This window comes from Rissa tridactyla, chromosome 23 (genome assembly GCF_028500815.1).
Source record: "Rissa tridactyla isolate bRisTri1 chromosome 23, bRisTri1.patW.cur.20221130, whole genome shotgun sequence".
Taxonomy (NCBI): domain Eukaryota; kingdom Metazoa; phylum Chordata; class Aves; order Charadriiformes; family Laridae; genus Rissa; species Rissa tridactyla.
The window spans coordinates 2,069,807-2,094,672 of NC_071488.1; the positions used below are offsets into that span (position 1 = coordinate 2,069,807).

Genomic DNA, 24,866 nt, shown 5'->3' on the forward strand with positions numbered 1-24,866 from the left:
GGAAGGTCTCCGGGAAGTTGTGTCCATACTGACCTAGGGGATGTCTTGGATATCCTGGGTTATTTCAGCCTTAGCTACTCAAACTGTCAGGCCTGAATCCTCACCCCTCACCAGTGGACAAAAATTATAGAACCACAGAACGTGTGGGGTTGGAAGGGACCTCCAAAGGCCACCCAGTCCAACCCCCTGCAGTGAGCAGGGACATCGTCAACTAGATGAGGTTGCTCAGAGCCTCATCCAGCCTGGCCTTGGATGTCTCCAGGGATGGGACCAGTGTCCCACCACCCTCAGTGGAAAGAACTTCATCCTAATGGCTGAACTAAACCTGCCCCGCTCTAGTTTAAACCATTGCCCCTCGTCCTGTCGCTCCGTGCCCTTGCAAACAGCCCCTCCCCAGCTTTCCTGGAGCCCCTTGAGGGACTGGAAGGGGCTCCAAGGTCTCCCCGGAGCCTTCTCTTCTCCAGGCTGAACCCCCCCAGCTCTCTCAGCCTGTCCTCCCAGCAGAGGGGCTCCAGCCCCTGGAGCATCTTCATGGCCTCCTCCGGCCCCGCTCCAACAGCTCCGTGTCCTTGTGCTGAGGGCTCCAGGGCTGGACGCAGTGCTCCAGGTGGGTCATCAGGTCAGGCCAAAGCAGACATTGTATTTTCTGGGCTGAATCACTCTCCAGACTCCAGCAGCTGCATTGACTGTGTCTCCATTGACTGCAGAAGAGTGTTCAGACACCCAGCACACACATAGACAACCTCGGCTGGGTGAGTGATGATGGCTTTCCTCATCTGCAAACTGCACGTCTCTGCAGAGCTCCCAATTCTGAAGGAATCGTAAGGCACCTACACTTACCTTGTCTACTCTTGGCAAGAGGAATCCCTCCTCCAATGAGGAATGCAAGAGCCTTCACCTCTCTGCACGCGTCCGCTGTATTTTTCACAAGCGTTCAGAGGGGATGAAACGGGGATGAGTCACGAAGAAACCCCTTCCTGTAACGGTAACACACGAGCGGGGGGACGCACATTATTCAGCTTAGTTACTGGAATGCCAATGTCAAAAAACCCCAAACCCCAGCCAACCACACAAGTCAAAGGTATTTACGGCCTTCACCCAGCACAGGTTCAGGGATGAACCTCTGCAGCATCCTCTGCCGGCTCAGCAGCAGGATGCTCCGTGCGATGAAGCTCTCCTGCCTCCAGCCTCCCGCCCCACAGCCGGGAATTCCTTCTTTCTGCAGGGATATATCTCCTACGGCCGCTGGGAACAGCTCTCGCCTATTTGGGATTTGCTTCCTGATGTCTTCCTCAGGCGGGTCTCAGCGTCTTGCCCGCATTCGCAACCCGCGGTCACGTCCACGCAGCAATTGTGTGTGGTGTTCGGGACGTATATTCGCCTTGTCCAGGCACGAAATCGCACCACCTTACATAAACCAGTAAAACCACATAGGAAGAGCGTAAGAAAGAGAAATCTTCGCGTTAAATCCTACCTCATTTGGTAATCTGCTGTAGTTTTCCAAGTCGGGGCGGCTCGGTGCCCGCTAGCCAGATGTCGGCAGGTATCCCAGCCAGTTCTGTGCCGTGGCACCCTGGGACTGCCTTTGCCCGTGCCCCGTTTACCTGCGGTTTCGTATATCAAAGATTTTTCCCTCCTTTTATACAGAGCCGTTCGCTTTGCTGGCTGAATCCAAGAGGAGGAGGGAGGGAGGAGTTCCAGCCACGGAGCTTTTATTCGCCCCCCCCCCCCCCGCCTCTCAGCCCGCGGAGGGTAGAGGCAATATTTCTCCCGGGTTTTCGTTCGCTCCGTCTGGCTGCTGCTAAAGCCGGACCTCAGCCTTCGGTCCCAAATCGGAGAAGGAGCAGAGTTCTGCCGCTGAGCAGTTTTAGCAGCAGTTTTACTGGGTTTTGGGGTTTTTTTAAATCTATCCAGTGGTTTCTTTACTGCATACAAACTTGCAAAGCTTTCCCTTGGAATGTTTTTACAGCCAGCCCAAAGCTCCCTGATGTGTTCGTAACGAGCCTCATGTATGTATAATTTAGGATATGTTTAATCTCTCTGCCTCTGTAATAATAAAAAAATTTAAAAAAAAAGGTACTGTTTCGGTTGGTTTGGGGCTTTTTCTAAAATATTGGTTTTGGTTTTTCCCAGGCTGACCCAAGAATCTCGTGTGGTTGAGGGAGACGGCCCCGGCAGGGACAGGGAGGAACTGATGTACCAGAGACGATGACCGTTGCTGGGCTGAGACTCCATCCCTCTCTTATTCCTTGTGCGTTGCTTTTTGGGGTTTTTTTTTATTTCTTTTTTGCTTGAAGTCCTAGCTGCATGTGGTTCGTTTGCGTCCAGCCTGAGACGGATGGTGCCCACGTTTAATGAGGTCGCGTTTTCCCACCGGTTCCATTTGTAGCCATTTAACGTTCAGCTCTGAGTAGCAGATTGAGTTAAAGGCTATTTAAAAGTCTATGATGTGCACAAGCATTCTGCCCCATTTTTATTCTTTTGCGTGTTTGTTGATAAGCACCTCCGGGCTAAAGGTGAAGCCCATGGTTCACTTCTTGGGGGGAGAAGGCAATTTGGGACTTCTGGATGATGCTGTGGCTGCTGAGATACTCCGAGGTCCTGCTCCTGACACGCAGAGCAAGCGCGTATCCTGCACACGGGTAAAAACACAGCGTCGATGCTGTGCAAATTCAGGCAAAACCCGTGGTTCTGCTGAAGCAGAAACATTTTACGGAGACCTTGAGAACGGGATGAGCATCAGTGAAGAAAGGCGGTTCTTCCCTCCACCGACCATTGCGCGCCGGGAAAGTCTGGGCTCAGGTTCCGTCTCGCCAGACCTGAGATGAAAATTTCTGCTTGGTCTCTTGCGCAGGATGCAATTCCCTGACGAAATGGAGATGTCAGGAACTATTATGTACCTGCGCTGGTAATTGAACAGAGAGAGATCTTCTAGCCAGGGGGCAGCTCCATTCGGATGAGTTTGGAGATGTCCGCATCTCCAGCACGTCAACCTCCATCAGCTGGTTTGTAACTTTAAGGGCTTTCTGTGGCTACTCTTGGAAAGCACCTCGGAAAATGAGCTCCACACAGTGCTGGGGGCACAGCGCCTAGCCACGGGCTGTGTTGTCCCACGTGTTGTCCTATCCCGAGCGCAGGCAGTGATGGACAACACGCATCTGACAATCCGCATGCTTCCCCAGGAGGTCAGCGCCTTTGCCGTTGGAACTGCGGCTGCGGCGGATACCATCAGCCCTCCAACGTCTGCACCGTGGGCCCTGGTCTCGCTGGTATTCACATATAGGTCGCGCCACAGCGCCCGGTTGTACAACACTCGAGCCGCACGCGCTCTTCATCCTCCACAGGCCTCATGAAAAATCGCACCTACCAACGCCCCGTGCGCCCCCCGAAGCACAGAGCACGCGTGGAGAAAGTCCAACGTGGCGGTAAGTGGTACAGAATCACAGAACCACAGGATGGTGGTGGTTGGAAGGGCCCTCTGGAGATCACCCGGTCCCAGCCCCTGCCAGAGCAGGGTCACCCAGAGCAGGGGGCACAGGAATGCGTCCAGGGGGGGTTGGGATGTCACCGGAGATGGAGACCCCACCACCTCTCTGGGCAGCCTGGGCCAGGGCTCTGCCACCCCCACAGCAAAGAAGTTCCTCCTGGCGTTGAGATGGAACTTCCCATGGTCAAGTTTGTGCCCGTTACCCCTTGTCCTGTCACCAGGCACCGCTGAGAAGAGCCCGGCCCCATCCTCCTGACACCCGCCCTTGAAGTATTTATAGGCGTTGATAAGATCCCCCCTCGGTCACCTTTTTTCCAGCCTAAAAAGCCCCAAATCCCTCAGCCTTTCCTCATCAGAGAGGTGTCCCAGTCCCCTCACCATCTCGGTACGGCGACACGCTGCCCTGCTCGGAGAGCCCCCGTGCCGGCGGTACGGAGGTTGACGTGCAGCACCCGGCGAAAGCCATTGGCATCCCAGATGCTCTGCACGCCCAGGACACGGCACCGACACGCAGCACGCGCCTCCACGCCTGCCCTCTTCCCGCAGGGCAGTCAGGACCTTGAGACCAACAGCAATGCCCGGCAGGTTTTCATTTAAAGGCACCGCAAAGGAAGCTGCATCTCTGCTGCACCTCTTTGCACTAAGTGCCTTTGAAGCAATTTTACTCTAAGTTCCCTCTCGGCTACTGTCAAGTTATTCTTTTCCTCTGTCAAAACCTTTTTATTCACTGGGAACCTCAGCAGGGTTCTTCACTTGTTAATATTGCTGATTAAATTTCCTAGTCTCTAACGTAAATATTCAAAGAGACTCTTCCCTCTTCCCACCGCTTAAATAGCACAGAGCGTGCATTTACATCCATCGCCTTGTGCAGCAGGGCCCTGGACGAGCTGGAGAGCTGGGCCCGAGCAAACCTCGTGAAGCTCAACAGGGCCAAGTGCAGGGTCCTACACCTGGGTGGGGACAACCCTCAGTAGGGGCTGGGGGATGAGGGGATAGGGAGCAGCCCTGCGGAGGAGGACTTGGGGGTCCCGGTGCATGAAAAGCTGGATGGACGTGAGCCAACGATGTGCACTCTCAGCCCAGAAGGCCAACCGCATCCTGAGCTGCATCAAAAGAAGCGTGGGCAGCAGATCCAGAGGGGGGATTCTGCCCCTCCGCTCCGCTTGGTGAGAGCGCTGTGTCCAGCCCTGGAGCCCTCAGCACAAGAAGGACACGGAGCTGTTGGAGCGGGGCCAGAGGAGGCCATGGAGATGCTCCAGGGGCTGGAGCCCCTCTGCTGTGAGGACAGGCTGAGAGAGCTGCGGGGGTTCAGCCTGGAGAAGAGAAGGCTCCGCGGAGACCTTGGAGCCCCTTCCAGTCCCTCAAGGGGCTCCAGCAAAGCTGGGGAGGGGCTGTTTGCAAGGGCACGGAGCGACAGGACGAGGGGCAATGGCTTTAAACTAGAGCGGGGCAGGTTTAGATCAGCCATGAGGAAGAAGTTCTTTCCACTGAGGGTGGTGGGACACTGGCCCAGGGTGCCCAGAGAGGGGGTGGAGGCCCCATCCCTGGAGACATCCAAGGCCAGGCTGGATGAGGCTCTGAGCAACCTCATCTAGTTGACGATGTCCCTGCTCGCTGCAGGGGGTTGGACTGGGTGGCCTTTGGAGGTCCCTTCCAACCCCACACGTTCTGTGGTTCTATGAAATCGCACAGGGCACGCGCAGCTGAGGACAGACGTGATCCCTGACATACATCCCCAAAGCACGCCGGCAAGACCCCCAGACAGCAATGCCGCGCTTCCCAGCCCCACGGGCACTGGTGACCCGCCTGCTTCGCTGCCTCCCACCATTGCTACCTACGAGAAAGGATGCAGGAAGCCTCGCGTCGGTCTCCAGGACGTCCTGGGTGAAGTCCGGTCCTCGCAAAGCTGGACAACGGGGAGGCAAAGAAGGAAGAAGGTGAGAAAACCCTCCTGGATGTGTGGCGTGTCGTTGCAAATAGCAAAGCTCTGTGCTTCAGAGGAGGGCCGCAGGGCAGGCGAGGGCACCGTGCATCAGGGCTCGGCACTTCTCCAGCCACGAGCGTCTGTTTCCTTTGCTGGCTCCAGACTCCACCTTGGCACGGGAGCCCTGGGAAAGGACTGCACCCTCTGGCCCAACGAGCTGTTCGGGGCTGAGCTGGGGATTTCAGACTGGGGTTCTCCTCCCCACCATCACCGTCTGCTCGTCTTTCTACGTTTAATCTTTCATTTGTCTCCCTCCTGTAGCGCGAGGCTCCGGCGCGTCCCCCCGGGCCCTGAAGAACTCATGCCAATGGTGGGAGAAGCCAGAGGTCCCTCGAACAGGGGCCAGACTACAACTGGCGTTGCAGGATTCATTCCTTTGCAGGCTACGGCAGCAACTCCTCCCCTGCTTACAGAAGAAAGCTCACGCTCCTTGAAGGGCTTTACCTCTTGCGTTAATAAGAGTTGCTTAAGGAGAGCACTTCTAAAGAGGGGCATAAATCTTTGACGAGGCTTCACGAACACACCGAGCGACGCCCGGCCAGACGAGTTAAACAGGCGGCGAGCCCGCAGGAAGATTATTTCCATCCCACTTCATTCTTCAAAGCGCTGGGACAACAGAGCCCAGGAGGCAAGTGGGGTACCGCAGGCAGCCGGAGCCTGCGCCTCTTCGTGTTCCCTTACGGCACCCCACGATTACCATCAGTTCTACCCCAGCGCCGTATTTTTCTCTCCTCTCCTTCACCATCAAGCCTTTCTGTCCGTTCCCGGGCAGAAGGAATGGCATTCTTTTCCCTGGCATACGAAAGACTATAAAACCTACTAAGTATCGATCTCGGCTTCAGCATCATCAGCCAAACACCGACATTGCTTAAACAAAGGGGAGCGCGGGCGGCATGTCACTCCTGCTCTTGGGGACAGCCGCAGGGAGGTACGTCGAGGTGGAGAAAAGCTGTTATCGATTCAACTCCACGTTGCGAAGCCCTTCCCCTTCCTGCATTAAGGGCTAATTTTAGGCTGGGATGATTTGATAATGCGGTGGCGCTCGTCATGCAAAGCCATTTTTCATTTCCCGTCCAACGCGGGCAGACGGGGAGCCAGGGCGGCGCTGGGTGCTGGGCAGCCGCGGGGGCCAGCACACCTGGAAGCCATGGCGGCTTCATCTTGTGCCCCGCTGCTTCTCCGCTGATGTCTCTCCCCCTCCCATCCTGTCCCCAGATGCTCTGGCTTCCCTCCTGCCACAAGCAGGAGGGCTGGACGTAGCTGAGGACACCTCCAGAAGCTCCAGCCCCTCTCCGGCGGGGTGCCAGGTGGCCGTGCACCCCGTGGAGGTTGCCCAGGCCACAGGGTGAGCTGTGAGCACCGGCGCTGCTCCCCAGCTTTGTGGCCTTCAGTTTCCCTTGTGCAGCAGCCAGGGCACGAGGTCGGTTATGAAGCCAAGGCTCGTCCCAAAACCCAGCTGGGACTTGAATCCGGAGTAAATTCTGTCGTTGCAGAGCTGATTCCGGCAAATCCGCGGCTGACGAGAACAGCATACGCAGGAGTCTGGCGCCAAGAAAAGACTCTGCCCTGAGCTCTTCCCTGGACAGCCGTGGGAAAGCCGGCAGCACCCGAGACATTGCTTAACGAGAGGACAGAGCAGCAGAGCAAGCCCATCCCAGGGAGCGTGCCCCCCCCTTCCCCAAAAGAGGTTTCACCAGCTAAGAAACACCGCTCAGAGCTGTGCTGAAAGCCCCCGGCGTGGGTGGCGCAGACCGGGCTGGCCACCACGTCCCAGCCCCTAGCAGAAGCCTTGGATATCTATTTATCTGTATCGGGAGGTGAACAGGTAGCGTTTGGTCCCTCCTTCCTGCGGCCACGCTGCAAGCGCTGCAGAGCAAACGGCCGGGAGAGACGTCGGGCCGAGAGGAGCTGCACGGAGCAGGAGATTACCCTCGGCCTTTCCCCGGCCGCGCAGAAAAGATGCGATGCTTTATCACTGCAGGACAAACCGCGGTCCTTCCCACCGGGCTCCTGGGAACAGCCGGGGAGGGCGATGCTCCCATCCCACCCCGACATCCCACCTCGGAGCCGATGGAGCTGCAGCCGCCCTTTGTACGGCTTTGCCTGACGCTGCGGCTCCGATGCCAACGGAGTCACATCGTCACCAGCCCCCGCCTGAAATGACGGTGCAGAGCCTTGACGCTGCCTGGTCGGAGCGGGGCGAGGCTGCTGGCACGAGCCCAGCCGCTGGCCCTGCACGCGTCCAGCAGAAACACCGCAGCTCGCCTGCAGCCAGGCAGGGAATCGGAGATGATGGAGGAGCCGGGGCCGGGGCCGGGACCGGGCGGGAGGCAGGGGGAAGGGACGCCGCGAGCTCACGGCTACCTGGGGCAGCATCCCTCTTCTCCCAAGGGAAGCACCAGAAACACGGGGGATGCGCGTCCCTCTCTCGTCCCGCCGTACTCACCCCAGCCCCGCTTCCCTCCCCACCACTGTCCTGGTCGCTTCCAGCCCACCAGCCCTCGAGGGGCCCTCATAAGCCCAGGCTTCTCCTTGCCCCACAAGCCGTGCCACGGTCGGGGTGGGGGGGAACGACTCACAGAATCACAGAACAGTCGGGGTCGGAAAGGCCCTCTGGAGATCACCCAGTCCCAGCCCCTGCCGGAGCGGGGTCACCCAGAGCAGGGGGCACAGGAATGCGTCCAGGCTGGGTTGGGATGTCTCCGGAGACGGAGACCCCACCACCTCTCTGGGCAGCCTGGGCCAGGGCTCTGCCACCCCCACAGCAAAGAAGTTCCTCCTGGCGTTGAGATGGAACTTCCCATGGTCAAGTTCGTGCCCGTTACCCCTTGTCTCGTCCCCGGGCACCACTGAGAAGAGCCTGGCCCCATCCTCCTGACACCCCCCCTTGAAGTATTTATAGACGTTGATAAGGTCCCCCCTCGGTCAGGACTGAGTCTCACGGAGTAGACAATTCTCTCAAAAGCCTGTGTGAACTCATCTGATGCTTTGCACGCCCAGATGTGTCTACAAGGAAGCTGGGGAGGGGCTGTTTGCAAGGGCACGGAGCGACAGGACGAGGGGCAATGGTTTAAACTAGAGCGGGGCAGGGTTAGATCAGCCATGAGGAAGAAGTTCTTTCCACTGAGGGTGGTGGGACACTGGCCCAGGTTGCCCAGAGAGGGGGTGGAGGCCCCATCCCTGGAGACATCCAAGGCCAGGCTGGATGAGGCTCTGAGCAACCTCATCTACTTGACGATGTCCCTGCTCGCTGCAGGGGGTCGGACTGGGTGGCCAACGCCGTCCTGCTCCGCGCCGGCTTTCCTGAGCTGCAACACGCTCCGTCCCCGCACAGCTCCAGCTCACGGCACGCGGGTTTGCAGCCCGCGGACAGACCTCCGCCGGGCCTGGCGTTCTTTTGAAGCTGAACCAGATCAGGCTAACGATTTGCCTTGCAGGAAACGGTACCAAATGCTCCAAGTACATTCCCTATTTAATCTTCTGTCACTCATGAGCCAGAGCCACCAACTTTTACTGTGCTCTGTGATTCCTTCTCATGCAAGTAGTTCCATGGAACAGCTAAGTTTGCAATTCGATATGAGAACGCTTAATTATCGTTACTGATAGAGCATCATATGCTCCTAATTTGTGGCAATAACTTCAGAAACAAGCCTCTTCTTCAGAGATGAAACAAATCTGCTCTTCCAGCTCTTTAAACATGATAAAGAGGAACATGCTAGAATATCTTAAAGTACACCGTTTGAGTCACGCTTCCTTTAATAACTTTCCCATTTTCAAAACACATTCTATGATTCTGTGAAACGGGGAAGTTTCAAACGTTTTTCAATCATTTTGGCCACCCACCTCCAGCAGAGTCGGGTGTAAGTTTGCAACTGTTGGGCACGAGAGATCAACTTGGAGCGGGAACAGAGACAAACTCTCTCTGGAACACTCTGGAACACAAACACTCTGGAGAATGGCTGGAGAGCAGCGCTGAGGAGAAGGACCTGGGGGTGCTGCTGGATGAGAAGCTCAACATGAGCCGGCAACGTGCGCTGGCAGCCCAGAACCCCCCGCAGCCTGGGCTGCCTCAAAAGAAGCGTGGGCAGGGGGGCGAGGGGGGGATTCTGCCCCTCTGCTCCGCTCTGTGAGACCCCACCTGGAGCCCTGTGTCCAGCCCTGGAGCCCTCAGCACAAGAAGGACACGGAGCTGTTGGAGCGGGGCCAGAGGAGATGCTGGGAGGGCTGGAGCCCCTCTGCTGTGGGGACAGGCTGAGAGAGCTGGGGGGGTTCAGCCTGGAGAAGAGAAGGCTCCACGGAGACCTTGGAGCCCCTTCCAGTCCCTCAAGGGGCTCCGGGAAAGCTGGGGAGGGACTCTGGAGCAGGGAGGGGAGCCACGGGACGTTGGGAATGGGTTGAAACCAAAAGAGGGGAGATTGAGATGAGATGTGGGCAAGAAATTCCTTCTTCCGAGGGCGGTGAGCCCCTGGCCCAGGTTGCCCAGAGAAGCTGTGTCTGCCCCATCCCTGGAGGGGTTCAAGGCCAGGTTGGACGGGGCTTGGAGCCACCTGGGCTGGTGGGAGGTGTCCCTGCCCAGGGCAGGGGTGGAATGAGATGATCTTTACAGTCCCTTCCCACCCGAACCATTCTCTGATTCTATGAAACCCACCCCAGTCTCTTGAAATTTGTGCCCCGTGTCAGAGGCCATTGGGAAATGCGGATCTGTGGGTCCGGACAAGCCCAGGTAACACACTGTCTTCTCCCAAACAACACTCAGGCTCATTCCTGCTTTTGATCTGACATGGGAGAAGGGGGTTCGCAGCAACAGTGGAAGCAGCAGGGTAGGAGTGAACTGAGCACGAGAGGGGCTTCCGCGGAGACAAAACTCCAGTTTTGAAGCCGCGGTGGCCTGTGGGGATTAGTGACTGACTCGAAGAATTTAAAACCAGCCATCTCTGGTCTACCCATCCCCATTTCCAGCAACAGACAGCGAGGGAAGGACGTAAGAACAGGGTAAGCATCCCTGGCATGCTTTCTCATCCCCCAGTGACCTGTGGCGCGGGGATTTCCCAAGCCCGAGACGGTATCTTCAGGTTTAATGGTCCTTGAGGCATTTTTTCATCCGTTAATTTGTTCAGCTGCTTTTTGAAGCCATGCAGACCGGTACCATCCACAGTGTCCTCAACTAACCCCCGCGCTAAGTCAAGTATTTCCTTCTGGTTGTTTACAAAACCAGGAAAACGTTGGAAACCAAAGCTCCCGTCTCTCTTTAGACACCTGAAGCAGAGCCGCAGGGTGGCTCCGGACTCCAGTTTGACAGCAAAAGGGATGCACAAGTGATGGGAGCCAGGCCATGGCTGAGCAGAGGCAACGCGAGGAAATGCTGCTGCTTTAACAGCCAGAGAAATGTAAAGCGATTGCAGAAATACTCACCGATGCCCCCGTCCTCAGCTTCGGCCTCCTGCTGCTACAGAGCTCCCTGGGAGGCGAGACTGCCCGGCGTGTCCCGCGGTGTGCCGCCCTCTCGCACAGCTCATCCACTCACCTGCCTTCTCCGACCCACGCAGGCTTCCCCATGTCCCGCTCAGGTCTCATCACTCCATCCCTGGAGCTCTTGGTTTCGCTGCCGGCAATGGTCCAGGCTCCTCTTCTGGCCACGCCAGGGCCCCAGGCTGATCGTCTCTCCAGTGGTTTCATCCCGTAGCAAGGCACGGTCAGGTGTGCCATGGCTCCCAGAGTGCCTCCTGCTCCCGTAACGGGCTTGGCTGAGTCTATAAGAGAAGGCGGAACGTAGCAGAGGCCAGCGGGACCCTGGGGTGGGAAGGATTCATCCCCTTCCCCGGTGTTTCCTATCGCACACTGTATCTCCCGGCTTTACAACCTCCCTGGCTCTCTATTTATATCAAAGGAGCGCGCAGGCAGGGAGCGGCGAACAGCCCTATTAGGGAGAACCAGGCTGCTATAAATAGTCCCATCAGTAATTAGCTGCAGAACTATTCGTTAAATAGGGAAGCATGTAAACAAGAGCTGGAAAGTTTGCAAGGGTATGTAGCGATAGGACCCCTCTGTTTGCAAGGGCACGGAGCGACAGGACGAGGGGCAATGGCTTTAAACTAGAGCGGGGCAGGTTTAGATCAGCCATGAGGAAGAAGTTCTTTCCACTGAGGGTGGTGGGACACTGGCCCAGGGTGCCCAGAGAGGGGGTGGTGGCCCCATCCCTGGAGACGTCCAAGGCCAGGCTGGATGAGGCTCTGAGCAACTTCATCTAGTTGACGATGTCCCTCCTCGCTGCAGGGGGTTGGACTGGGTGGCCTTTGGAGGTCCCTTCCAACCCCACACATGATTCTATGGTTCTACGAAACACTAGGGTTGAGGTCCTCAAGCCATACTCCGTGCCCCACGAGGCCACGGGCTCTGAGCCACTTCAGTGTCCCCGATGGATCCCAAGGGGAGCACACAGGAAAAGCCAAGCAAGGAGGAACACGGTACACAGAGCCTGAACGCGTATCTCGGGCTAGATGTCAGGTTAGGTTCACTTTCACCACCACCTCTATCCCTTTCCACGGGCTGGAGAACCATTTTGCGTGTCATTTTTTGAGCCAATGCGTCATTTCCAGCTAAAACGCCGGCTGCCCTGCTGTGACCCAGGAGCCTCTGACTCTGACCCCATGCCCACAGCAGGCTGGCGCTTACAATTTGTGCCTGCAGAGGACAAAAGTCCTCCCCTGGCTGATGATCAGCAGGCAGCGATCCCTCTACGCTGCTGTGCTGTCCCGAGCAAGGAGGGATAGCTCAGCACGGTGTACCCTACGCCCGGCGCTGCCAGGACATGTCCCGTGCCTTGCAGCAGGGCTGCCGGGACGGGACACGGAGGCAGCACCAGCTGAGACCAGAGGCTGCCACCCCATCCTTGTTCCCGCAGCCACTTTGCTCTCACACCTCGCGAGGCTGCCCCACAGCCCAAACCCGTACCTGGTGCCGGCCACGGAGCGTGGGACTGTCCACATCTGCTTCATCTGCTCAAGCCCAGGTTGCCAACGCCTCCTCTGAGGCATCTACAAGAAGGTGCCTACAGCCGAGCCGGTGTCTCCCGGGAGGACAGTACAGGCCCCAGGGAGCGATTTGCTCTCCAGCCCCAGCAAGGCCTAGAGGAGCTCAGGTCTCCTGAAGACACGTTTGCCCTCCACACTTACGCCTTGTTGCCCACACGTGAGGGCGGAATTCATCCTGCAGCTTTCACAACAGCTGGGGAAGAGCAGGCTCCCCTCGTGCCTTCATCTCATCCTGAGGCGTCTCCTCCCGAAAGAGAAGGATACGGCACACCTCGGCCCCGGGCGGGGAGGCGGGAGCCATCGGAGGAGTTTCAAGATCGCTCTCAGGCAGGAGCAGCCCCAGGCGCTGCTCAGCAGAGCAAGCGAGGGCACGTCAGCCCAGCTAAGCAGTTTGTGTGCCGGCTGGTTGACCACGGGAAGGGCCAACCTGGGCCAAACATCTGCAGGACGCGGTGCCAGGCTGCCCCCACCCCGACCCTGCAGGAATCACTGGAGGGGAAGGGAGAGGTGGAAGCTGCGGCGGGAGGAGAGCGGGCCCCTCACGGGCACTGTTCTGAGAGCACAAAGACGTCGGAGGAGGAGGAGGACCTCAAAGGGACGTGCAAGCAGACGCAGGCGGATTGCCGGGTGGAGTGAAGTAGCAGCACGGTTAAGGACGTGGAGGGAAAGCCATGCCGTACTGCTCCCCCACAAATTTGTCAGTAAACGTGCGTGGAGATTAAGAAAATTCCCTGTGCTGAGCAGCCTGACCCGACTGCAGCCTGTGGACCACTTTCTTGGTTCTGGCAAAGGGCTCAGCCCCAGCACCTGGATAAAAAGCCAAAGATATCCCGCGTGTGATACCCAGACTTTCAAAAAATGGCAGGTGTCTCCTTCGTCTGCAGGAGTCTGCAGCCCAGAGGGCTTGGAAGAGCCCCGGTGCCTTGCCCCGAGCCCTCAACAGGCCTTCTAACGGCTTGTGCTCCCATTCCTGGATGGACATAGCTTGGTTGAGCGGTGCTGGATGGCGACACTTCCCTGCACGGGGGATAACTGGCAGAGCACAGGCGCGGGATAACGCACCAGAACATCAGCCTGATCGAGGGACCAACAGGTCACCAGGAGCTGCTCGCTCTGCTGCTGGCTGGAGACGGTCAGGAAACATTCCCAAGGACCACAAGAGACTCCGATGTGAACACCAGGAGGCAGAGACTGACTCGCCTGCATTTGGGAATCTTGGCCAGCAGCGTCCGCAATCTGATTTTGCCGTGTGTTTCCTGCTCTCCCCATTTGTTTCCTGCTCTCCTGTTGCCCTCTCTATAAGCGTGACATCCAGGAAAAGCCGATCCGCAGAGGCCCTGGGGTAATTTGCCTTCCCTTTAAGGCGCCTCTCAACTGAGAAGGGTTTGCTGGAAGTACCGACCCACGCACAGCGCCAGAGAAGATGACGCTTAACTCCCAAGTCACCGAGTTTAACGGCACAGTGTGGCCAGGAGTTCCCCAGACCTCCAGCCGCGACAGGAATCGTTTCATTCTCTTCATTCCGAATTGGCCCGTTTTAATGCCTGTTCTCAAGGAACATCACTTCCCCATCACGTCAGGGGACCACATATTCACTCTGTCTTAACTCCTTTCCTATTCTTCCTGTATCACGCCAGTAATTCCAGTTTCCCGGACCCTCTTCCCAGCACAGCACTGGGGATTCCCGTGCACGGGAAGAGGCATTTTTGTCACCGCCCTTTCCAGAGCTCCCATTTTCAATTCTGCCCCCTCCCTCTAAATTGTCCCCACGCACAGCTCTCTAAAGAGCTCCGCTCTGTTTGTCTGAAAGGTTTTCAGGCTCTGAGAGGGGCTCATCCATCAGCCGGAGATTTGGCAGCTTTCCTGGGACTGTCAGTTCCCAAGAACAAACAGCTGCAAAGGCACCATCCTCTTCCCGGAATCGGGGAGGAGCACACATGGCTTCAGCCCATTGCAGAGAAACAGCCAAGCGCCAGAACTGCTGCCCTCGAGCCAGCAAAGCTGAGCTCACGGGCCATCTCGGGACCCAACCGGTCCCCTCCACGTCTCTGCTCGCCTCGGAGACAGCAGCATCTCCACGGCACCTTCGGACGCGGAGCCGAGCGGAGCACGAGATTGTGTGCTCCCATCCGGCACAGCCAAGGACACCGGACTCGCATCCTAGGGGACACCGATGCTTGAAGCCACAGGCACGACAAGAGCCTGCCCCTTTGCGCATCCCCGTGCACAAACCGTCGCCGTGAATCCGTCGGCTGCCCGCCGCCCGTATGGAGGAGCCTGTGTCGAAGGAGCCTGCGATGTCCGCACATTTCTCCCGCGAGTCCTGCGGCTGTGAGCACACCTTGCTCCGTGCGGCAGGCACCGTTCCCACTCCTGGCACCGAGCCCTTCACCAGCCCGGCTCTACAGCTTGTCCAGCCAGGATGTCTCTTTGTGCTAGTAAATTAAACGCATCCAGGATTGTTCTCCAGCGCTAATGTCAGCTGGCATCACCCAGCCCACATCCAGGCCATCAAACTCTCTTCAACCTCCACAAGCGAGCTCAACGCACAAATTTGCTCCTGAGCACAGTCCCTGCCCAGAAAAACCTCCCCGTGCTCATCCAGGAAGGGTTTGGGAGAACACGATTTGGCCCGAACCAAACCCATCTAGAGATGATGGCCACCCAGCCTCCATCCCCTCACGCCGTTTAACCCACCAGGGCGGGCATTTGGTCTCCATCCCTGCAGGGAGATGGAGCTTTCCCCCAGGGTGGGAGGGAGCGTGCGGAGCTACGTGTCGTGGCGGGCCCCGGCAGGGGCGGCGGGCTGCGTGCGTACCTCCGGGGACGGGGGATGCCCCCGAGGTGTCGGGGACCCGGTGGCTCAGCGAGTTGGAAGCGGGACGGTTGCGTTTACCGCCTTGTTGGGGGAGAGTTGCACACCCCCAGAGGTCTTCAGCAGGTTCTTCTTGGGAAGGAGTTGGGCTTTTATATGTGACGCATTTGAGGAAGAACCGCTGGCTGTGTCCTAGAGGAGCACACCACAAGGAGACCGGCCCAAGGCTTGCCTCTTCTCCATCCTGCTGCCCTCCGGACCCTCATTCGCCCCTCACCCCACTGCACACACTGAAAGCGGCACAGGGCCATCGCTGAGCTCCCCTTTCCAACAGCAGGTTGGTGGTACCAGCTTGTGAGTCCCTAAAGCCCAGCAGAATGGAGACAGACCAGAGGCCCGACACGAGCTCTGGCCTTTGGGGAAGGTTGTGGCTCACAGGTTGCCTCTGACCACCGGTGGGGAAGACCGTGTCCAGCTCTGGAGCCCTCAGCACGAGAAGGACATGGAGCTGTCGGAGCAGGGCCAGAGGAGGCCATGGAGATGATCAAAGGGCTGGAGCCCCTCTGCTGGGAGGACAGGCTGAGAGAGCTGGGGGGGTTCAGCCTGGAGAAGAGAAGGCTCCGCGGAGACCTTGGAGCCCCTTCCAGTCCCTCAAGGGGCTCCAGGAAAGCTGGGGAGGGGCTGTTTGCAAGGGCACGGAGCGACAGGACGAGGGGCAATGGTTTAAACTAGAGCGGGGCAGGTTTAGATCAGCCATTAGGAAGAAGTTCTTTCCACTGAGGGTGGTGGGACACTGGCCCAGGGTGCCCAGAGAGGGGGTGGAGGCCCCATCCCTGGAGACGTCCAAGGCCAGGCTGGATGAGGCTCTGAGCAACCTCATCTAGTTGACGATGTCCCTGCTTTAAAGGACTGGGTGGCCTTTGGAGGTCCCTTCCAACCCAACACATTCTACGATTCTATGGTTCTAAGACGAGAGCTGGAGTCACCAAGAAGATACTTCCTTCACAGCGCTTTGCTTCCCTCCAGCTCCTGTTGTGCCTGCCAGGATGATCGCTTTGTTATTTATTTCTTTTTTTTTGCCTTCAACCCTGAGAAGTCACATTGAACAGCTCTGTTATTATTCAGAGCTTACGTAACTCATCACACAGCAAACTGTGAAGCCTCTTCACTGCTGGCTCACCGTCCGCCAAACACCGCGGGGCTTCTCCCTCCCAACAGGAGAGGACCTCATTTGCACAGACAGCTTGGCACGCTGCGAATGCATTCAGAGCGACACCTCGGTCACCTCCGGTTACTGCAGCACCTGGATCTTCTTCACACCCCTGGAAGGCCTCTAGGTTTTCCCCGCTTCCAGTCATCCTCCTTCCATCACCTGGCAGAGGCATCGAGCAGAAGCCAGGCTGTGGTGCTCAGAAGACAACCGAGGGTGCTCCCGGCTCTCTAGACAGCAGGACCCAACCTCAAGTACACCACAGACCGCTCTGCCATGGTCTTGGACCTGCTGGGATGTCCAAGACCTTGGACTTGCTAAAGATGACCCTTAAAGGTCCCTTCCAACGCAACACATTCTATGACTCTGGGGAGCTGCACCCAGGAATGAGTCTGGATCGAAACAACACGGACGCTGGGGAGATGCACCATTACCCGTGGGGAAAGGGAAAAGCCCACAGAGGAAATAAAGGGCTGGAGCTCACTTCCTGGAGGAGCTGGGCAGGGCCTGGAGGTGGGATGTCCAAGAGTCCTTAGGGAAGAGCCACCACCAGCCCTGAGAACAGCCACCGGAGGCAGGGCCGGGCCTCTTAAAGCGGGTCCCAGCACGCTGGCACGGACGCTGGCGAGTCAGAGCTGTTTGGCCACGGGAACGTCAGCATCGGCGGGTGGCTCGGTACCCATGCCGAGACCGACAGCAGCAGCAGTGTTGACCAGTATTCCTTAAACACAACAGCTAGACAAATTTCCCCCCGTTTTATCACACCTTCAGCCTGTCCATACCTACCCAGTACGGCTATGAGGGTGCTTCACGGCATCAGAAGCCTTGCTAAACATCGATGTGAACAATATCCACCGCTCCTCCTTTTTCCATGCAGCCAGGCACCACATCGTAGGTGGTGACGGGGTTGCTCAGGCACGCTGGGGAAATCCCTGCTGGCTCTTCCCAGACATTCATTGTCCTTTACCTGCCTGAAAACGTCCTCCAGGAGATGGGGCTGACCACCCTGCAGCTCCCCAGGCCCTCCTTGCCCTTCCTGAATGATGGATCTGGGGAAGCAGCATCTGCCTGGACGGTGCAGACACGCTGCACGCACAACGAGCGCAAGGGAGAGCCACTGAACCTCGCTGACGGCCCCTCCGAGCCCCTTCCCTTCCCCTCCAAGTCATCCAGACCTCTTTTCCTGGAGCCTCTCTGGTCTCTCCCTTCGTGAACCAGGAACGTTTCGCAGCAGATTGTGAGCCAATTGTGAGCATGTCGCAGGGGTGAAGCGTTCTTCCCCATCATCCTCAGAGGCAAATCTTCACGGAGGTTCTGCCCACACTGACACGGGGAATTCGGAGCGGCCCGGGCTCAGCGGATTTGGCAGGAGGCGCTGGGACATCTGCACCGCAAGAGCATGCAGGGAGCGGACGCTACTGGAAGAAGGAGAAACTTCCCTGGACTCAAAGGAGACGGTGCCGAGTTTTCTGCACCTCAGAGAGTCCGACGACTAAAGACAAGCCTGGAGGCAACACTCTTTTCTGCAAGTGGGGAGGGGAGAGTTAAAGAAACCCTTTTTAGTCTTATTCGATCTGATCTGTCTCTTTGAGGTATCTCTGTTAAGAATTTTAGCTCACATTACAATAGAACCTGGCTTGTTGGAGTTTGAAAACCTCTGGGTTCCTTTAGAAAGCTGGCTGCAAGAGCAGACGAGGACAGATCACCACAAAGCTCTGGCCAGCTCTGCCTTCACATTTATCTGAACCAGAGCAATTCACCTGTCAAATAAGAGGTGCCCAGAGCAAGCTGAAACACTTTCCTGTCTCCAGTGACCGTAAAAGAAGTCAAGACATCCCATTTAGCACCCACGGAGACGCCTATCCCTGCATGCCGATGGCTTCACGCAACGTTGACCCGTCATGGCTCTGATCTGGGTGGCCGCGGCACCTAAACATCAGCACCCAGGGCCACCCGAGATGCCCCGCGACCGCGTGTCCTGCATCCCATGGGGCAAGCCCCGCCAGAGGGGCCGGAGAGGGGAGGACAGGGAAGGACGCTGCAGTCCAAGCCTGGCGCGCCCACCGTGCCCGTCACACCAGCAGGACCAGCCTGCACCCTCAGAGGCGCCTCCCGTCCATCCTCCATCGCCTCGATAACCCACTTCGCCTAGCTTCGGACACAATTAGCAGCCCGTTAATTGCCCATTAAGCGCTCCTCCTGGTTGTTGGAGCAGCCCTGGGATGACAGCAGTAAACACTTGTGTTTGGACAAGCCAGCCTTCTCATCTTCAACTTCTGCCAAGTTTTACAGATTAAGCTAAAATTGCTTTATTTAAAAGGAGCCTTTTCTGGAATTATCCAGAAAATCTGGGATTATCTCTTGGTTTCTGCCACCTCAAGCCACCGTCTCGGGCACAGAGCAAGCCCAGCTGAGCTCCAGGGAGCTGCACATGAGCTCATACACACATCCCATCCCCACCCAGCAGCTCCCCACTCCACAGAAAACACAGAGCGCAATCCCGTCTCCCGGAGCCCTCGCTCCCCTGCTGATGGCAAACCCAGGACCCCCCTGCCTGGAGATGTCCAGAGCCTGATACTGGCGCGCTCCCAGTAAGCAATGAACGGATCAGCTGACAAACGGCCGTCTAGGAGTTAATGTTTCATTGAGCGATTCCAGCAGGAATTAGCAGGAAATTTGTAGCTGGCCTAAAGTTGAAGCATCGTCAATAGGAAGGGGAGTAAGGTCACTGCATAAGAAGGGCTGCCTGATCTCGAGGTCCAGGGTAAAATCGCTCCAAGGCAATTTTAGCAGAGGAAAAGAACAGGCACGTGGCTCAGGCACTGATCCTAAGGATTTTTGCCCAAAAAACGGGAGTCCGTCAGAAATGACAGAACTCCGTTTGTCCGGCGCCACAAAGCGCGGGGGCTAAGGAGAGGCAGAAACGCTTGCTATAAATACGACAGGGAAGTAAACACCATGGAGGGAGAAGACCTATTTAATCCAAAGCACAAACTGGCACAAGAATAAATAAATATAAATTTGCCATGAACATAGGCTGAAAATTAATAGGATTCTAACCACCAGAGAAGTAATGTTCTGAAACAACCTTTTGACAAGCAAGAAACCATACTGATCTCGGGATGGCTTTTGAACCATTTATAGTTCATGAGAGGACAAGGACAATAGTGGACAAGGCGGCTAATGTCTTAGAAATCTGAGTATACAAACATCAGAAACAGAACAAACAGGAGGAGCTCGAATTCCTCGTACAAAGCAAAATTCTGATTTAATTGGCATAACAGGCTTGTTGGGATAACTTATGTCTGGAATACTAATATCCAACTGTATAGCTTGTTCGGGAAGGGCGAACAAGGAGAGAAAGGAGGATCTCAAGAGCATAGGTACGTTCACTGGCTCTGAGACTGCAGGAGGAAAGAGTCTTTGAATAAGAACTAAGGAAGGAAAAATAGGAAAAACGGGCGCCGCTAGAGCAGAGCCAGACAGAAATTCAGCTAGGAAGAGAAAACGGACCAGCCATTTTAACGAGGGCTTCACAATATCATCCAAAAACCAGTATTTGGTGGTAGCACAGGATTTTAGCGACTCAGGATGGCTTGACGGGGATCCTGTAAATCACTGATTGCTTGGCAACTTTTACGACTGCGTTGGCAGAACAGCTCTTATCCAAAAGGTACAAGAGACAAATGAAAACCCTAAAAAGCTGAAGTTTTTCTAGATTCAATTCCGGCCAAAAGGGAAGAAAAACAAGGAAAAAAATTCAGCTGCTTCATAAAGTGGTGAAATTGGTGAGGAAGAGCCCACGGAAGGGAAATTTCCTGAGGTGCTCAAGAGAACTCATGGCTACTTAGAAAAACAACTGAAAACTGTTCTCATGAGGAAGCAGCAGGAGGAATTTAGTAAAAGACCAACTTTTCCAAACTAGAAACTTTGCACTGACGCCAAGCGTAGGGCAGGAAGTAAAAAGAAAGGAAAAAGACTTCAGGTTATTTGGGATGGACAGGAAGAAGAGCAGAGGGAATTCAGGAGGAAGGCAGAGGGTGCGGGCCCCCAACGAGACGCAACCTCGGAGGGCTCCAGAGGAACCCACCACGGCTCCCTGGGGCAACGGCAAGGGGTGGTCCAGGGCTTCACCGCGCAGGAACGCTGCCGAGAGGCCGCGGTCACAAGCACGAGGCTCTTTTTGCTACAGCCTTTACTCAAAAGGGAGCCGTTCCAGTTCGCTCCAGCGGCAGAAGCATGAAACTGGGGGTTGGACTGGATGATCTCCAGAGGTCCCTTCCAACCCTATGATTCTACGATTCTACGATTCCATGAAATCCAGGGGGTTTGGACTGGATGATCTCCAGAGGTCCCTTCCAACCCTACGATTCTACGATTCTACGATTCCATGAAATCCAGGGGCGTTGGACTGGATGATCTCCAGAGGTCCCTTCCAACCCTACGATTCTACGATTCTACAATTCCATGAAATCCAGGGGGTTTGGACTGGATGATCTCCAGAGGTCCCTTCCAACCCTACGATTCTACGATTCTACGATTCCATGAAATCCAGGGGCGTTGGACTGGATGATCTCCAGAGGTCCCTTCCAACCCTACGATTCTACGATTCTACGATTCCATGAAATCCAGGGGCATTGGACTGGATGATCTCCAGAGGTCCCTTCCAACCCTACGATTCTACGATTCTACGATTCCGTGAAATCCAGGGGGGTTGGACTGGATGATCTCCAGAGGTCCCTTCCAACCCTACGATTCTACGATTCTACGATTCCATGAAATCCAGGGGGTTTGGACTGGATGATCTCCAGAGGTCCCTTCCAACCCTACGATTCTACGATTCCATGAAATCCAGGGGGGTTGGACTGGATGATCTCCAGAGGTCCCTTCCAACCCTACGATTCTACGATTCTACGATTCCATGAAATCCAGGGGGGTTGGACTTGATGATCTCCAGAGGTCCCTTCCAACCCTACGATTCTACGATTCTACAATTCCATGAAATCCAGGGGGGTTGGCCTAGATGATCTCCAGAGGTCCCTTCCAACCCCTATCATTAAGGCGATGATAACAGATTAGGAAGTTAACTTTTGCATTAGCTGTGCTTGATGACTTCCACCACGGAGGGGTTCTGGACCTGCTGGTCCAGAGCATTCAGCAGATTTCTCCAAGAATCCTCCCGCCACCCCAGAGAAGACACCACGTCCGGGGGTTTCCGCATGGTTTTTGACACCGTCTCGTATGACATTCCTATGGATGAGGTAGAGAAAGTCAGCTAAGCTTCTCTAAAACGAGTGCAAAACCGTCTACTACTAAAAAAAAAAATAATAAAAAAATCTACTCGGGAGATGGTTTTAGCTCAAAAAGGGAAAATATATCAAGAGGCAATCTGGCTGAGGCCTAGTGTTACTCAGTGATTCATACCTGACTGCCATGGTGGCATAAAGACTTTTCTTATTAAATCCGCAGGTGGATCAACTTGGAAGCCAGGATCAGAATTCAAAAGGACCTTGATAAATTGGGAGAAAGAGTCCGCGAAAAAAAAAAAAAAGAGGCTGCAATTTCGGGACGACACGTGCCCGGAGCCTACGTAAGGACAGCCCATTTCGGCAACACGTATTAGGGAACAAATAGCTTGATAGAAGCTCCACGGACAAAGGCGGATACCATACCGATACAACCATCCCGCGCTGGAGTGGATAAACTTGCTTATAAGACGGGGCTGAACAAACACCTGGGAGGAATGATCCTTTCCCAGGTCCCTGACCGCTCCCTGCCCAGGAATATATCTTTTTTTCTTATTTCTAGTCCAACCTTCCCTCGGTGCAGTTTGTCCCCATCACCTCTTGCCTTCTCCATTTTTCCTGGGTGTCTTTTTTCCATCCACTCCTAGTCATTTTTCTTTGAACCACCCTTTGAATGCATTTACTTATTTTTAATGGCATTACGAGGGTCTGAGCAAAGACGCGTTGCATTAACATGTAAATAACCAGCGTATTAATCTCAGCAACAAGGTGGATGCCAGGCACTGCATACGGACGCTTTCTCCCACAAGGATGACAAAGTGTGTTTGTTTCTCTATAATTACAAGCGGGAGTACACCTCCACACTTCACACTTCAGCTCTGCCTGTCTATTTATTGCAGTTTTGGCAAATTCATATGTCACCGAACGGGACCCTCTTGTTTCATTTCTTGACTCCCCCCCCCCACCACCACCCCACCAAATTTGTCTATTTTGCTGTTTGGAGGATTTTTTTTAATTTTTTTTAAAGCTGTCTCAGGCGTTTGGTCACGCATTTGTGTCCCTTCTTGCTGCAGCCCTTCATCATTTATCTGATGGAGGATATCTTAGGGAGCCCAAATTAAGCATTCCTCCTAAGCATTAAGCTTGCAACCCATTTCAAAGACCTTCTTGTGCCTCTTGCAATATGACTAAGAGGAGGAATCCTTCATCTTTAAGATCCTGGGAGTGAATTCCCTAAAAATAGAGGGAAGAGGTGCAGGATGGGGGGGACCGGGATGCAGCCTGAGCATCATTCGTGGTATCCATGCACCACACTTGGTACATTGCAGTATTAAGGTGCTGACCTACTTGCTTGCCTTTAAGGTATATTAAATACAAAATGCAACAGAAAAAAAGAGTGAGTCTGTCCCCCAGAGAGACCTGGAAGTGTTTATGGTTATGGTGGCAGCGCAGGAGACCATCCAAGGCTACAGGGCCAGCCCTGGGTCTGTTCAGGGACCAGTGGCCCCAGGTGCTGAATCCCACCCTCAACACAGACTTAAATCATAGAATCACAGAATGGTTCGGGTGGGAAGGGACCATAAAGACCATCCAGTTCCACCCACCCTGGGCAGGGACACCTCCCACCAGCCCAGGTTGCCCCAAGCCCCGTCCAACCTGGCCTTGAACCCCTCCAGGGATGGGGCAGCCACAGCTTCTCTGGGCAACCTGGGCCAGGGGCTCACCCCTCTCACAGCCAAGAATTCCTTCCTCACATCTCATCTCAATCTCCCCTCTTCCAGTGGCAAACCCTTCCCCCTCGTCCCATGGCTCCCCTCCCTGCTCCAGAGTCCCTCCCCAGCTTTCCCGGAGCCCCTTGAGGGCCTGGAAGGGGCTCCAAGGTCTCCGCGGAGCCTTCTCTTCTCCAGGCTGAACCTCCCCAGCTCTCTCAGCCTGTCCTCACAGCAGAGGGGCTCCAGCCCTCCCAGCATCTCCAGGGCCTCCTCCGGCCCCGCTCCGACAGCTCCGTGTCCTTCTTGTGCTGAGGGCTCCAGGGCTGGATGCAGGGCTCCAGGTGGGGTCTCACAGAGCGGAGCAGAGGGGCAGAATCACCTCCCTCGCCCTGGTGGCCAAAATAGCCTTAAAGATTTTTTAATTTTTTTTTTAATTGAGCATCTGGTGCATATCAGTCTATTTAGAGACATCCCGAGCTAACCCTGAAGTTATTGCTGAATATTGGTCCTGGCAAATTTTCTCCAGAGCAAACATAAGGAGCCCTGGCAGAGCCCAATACAGGTGGTGAGGGCTCTGTTTCCTGCAGGTCCTTGTCTCCTTACAGATCTCCTTGCAGTGGCTTTTTGACCTGCGATGCTAAATTTGGGGCGCCGGGTGGCAGGGCGTCAAGCGAGGCCAAGAACAACAAAGAGCCGTGAGACCGGCAGGATCTCATTTCGCGCCGGGGATGCAGCCCAAGGACGCGGGAGGCGGCGCAGGCTGCGCAGACCGCGTTAGATTCGACTGTCCCAAACACCACCAATGGAAAACACTGACACTCACAACGACCTTCTTTTCTTGTGAAGATGTTGAGCGCTGCCAGCCTCCAGCATGGACCTTCACACCCCTCGACGCTTAACTTCCCTTCCCCACGGAAACCAAATACTCATTCTAGTTTTCGGTCCCCCTCCTCTAACGCGCTATTTGTCCCTACAAGTACTCCCCCCTTCATCTGTGATGCCCGAATTTCCTTCAGAGCTGTCACAGACACACTTTCTGTAAATCCAAATACCCGCTACCATCCAGACCCCATTCGTCGAGTAGCTGCTAATGCCCCCTGGGACACCGCAGAAGCGTGTCGGGTAAAATCCCCGCCAACATCCCAACGGCCCGTGCCTTAAGGCTGAGGATGTTTTCTGGCCACCTTTTCCTTTTCGCCTTACATATGAGTTCAGGCAGCTGGAACTGCTCTGATGAGTCCTTCTGCGAGCTTTCCAATCCATCTGTTCCTGATACTCTGCGCTCTCCCGTCACCTCAGAGCCTCCAGAGTTGGCATTTAACACTTGTTAGCTTTTCCTGATTCCATTTTTATGTAAATACACATTTATCATGTTTGCCTG

At 55.6% G+C, this 24,866-nt stretch overlaps 1 long non-coding RNA gene across 7 annotated transcripts in view; it reads right to left on the reverse strand.

The window, feature by feature from the left end:
* The window catches only part of LOC128900986 (uncharacterized), a 68,213-nt gene that overhangs the window by 21,241 nt on the left and 22,106 nt on the right, over window positions 1-24,866 (reverse strand). For 6 of the 7 annotated variants that reach the window (XR_008463398.1, XR_008463393.1, XR_008463396.1 and 3 more), the window contains exons 1-2: window positions 1,475-1,802; window positions 841-977 (exon numbers count right to left, since the gene is read on the reverse strand). The exons of the other annotated variant lie outside the window; for it this stretch is intronic. This is a non-coding gene — a long non-coding RNA (uncharacterized LOC128900986). Of the gene's footprint in view, window positions 1-840; window positions 978-1,474; window positions 1,803-24,866 lie in introns of those variants that run through there. 7 annotated transcript variants of the gene reach the window in all.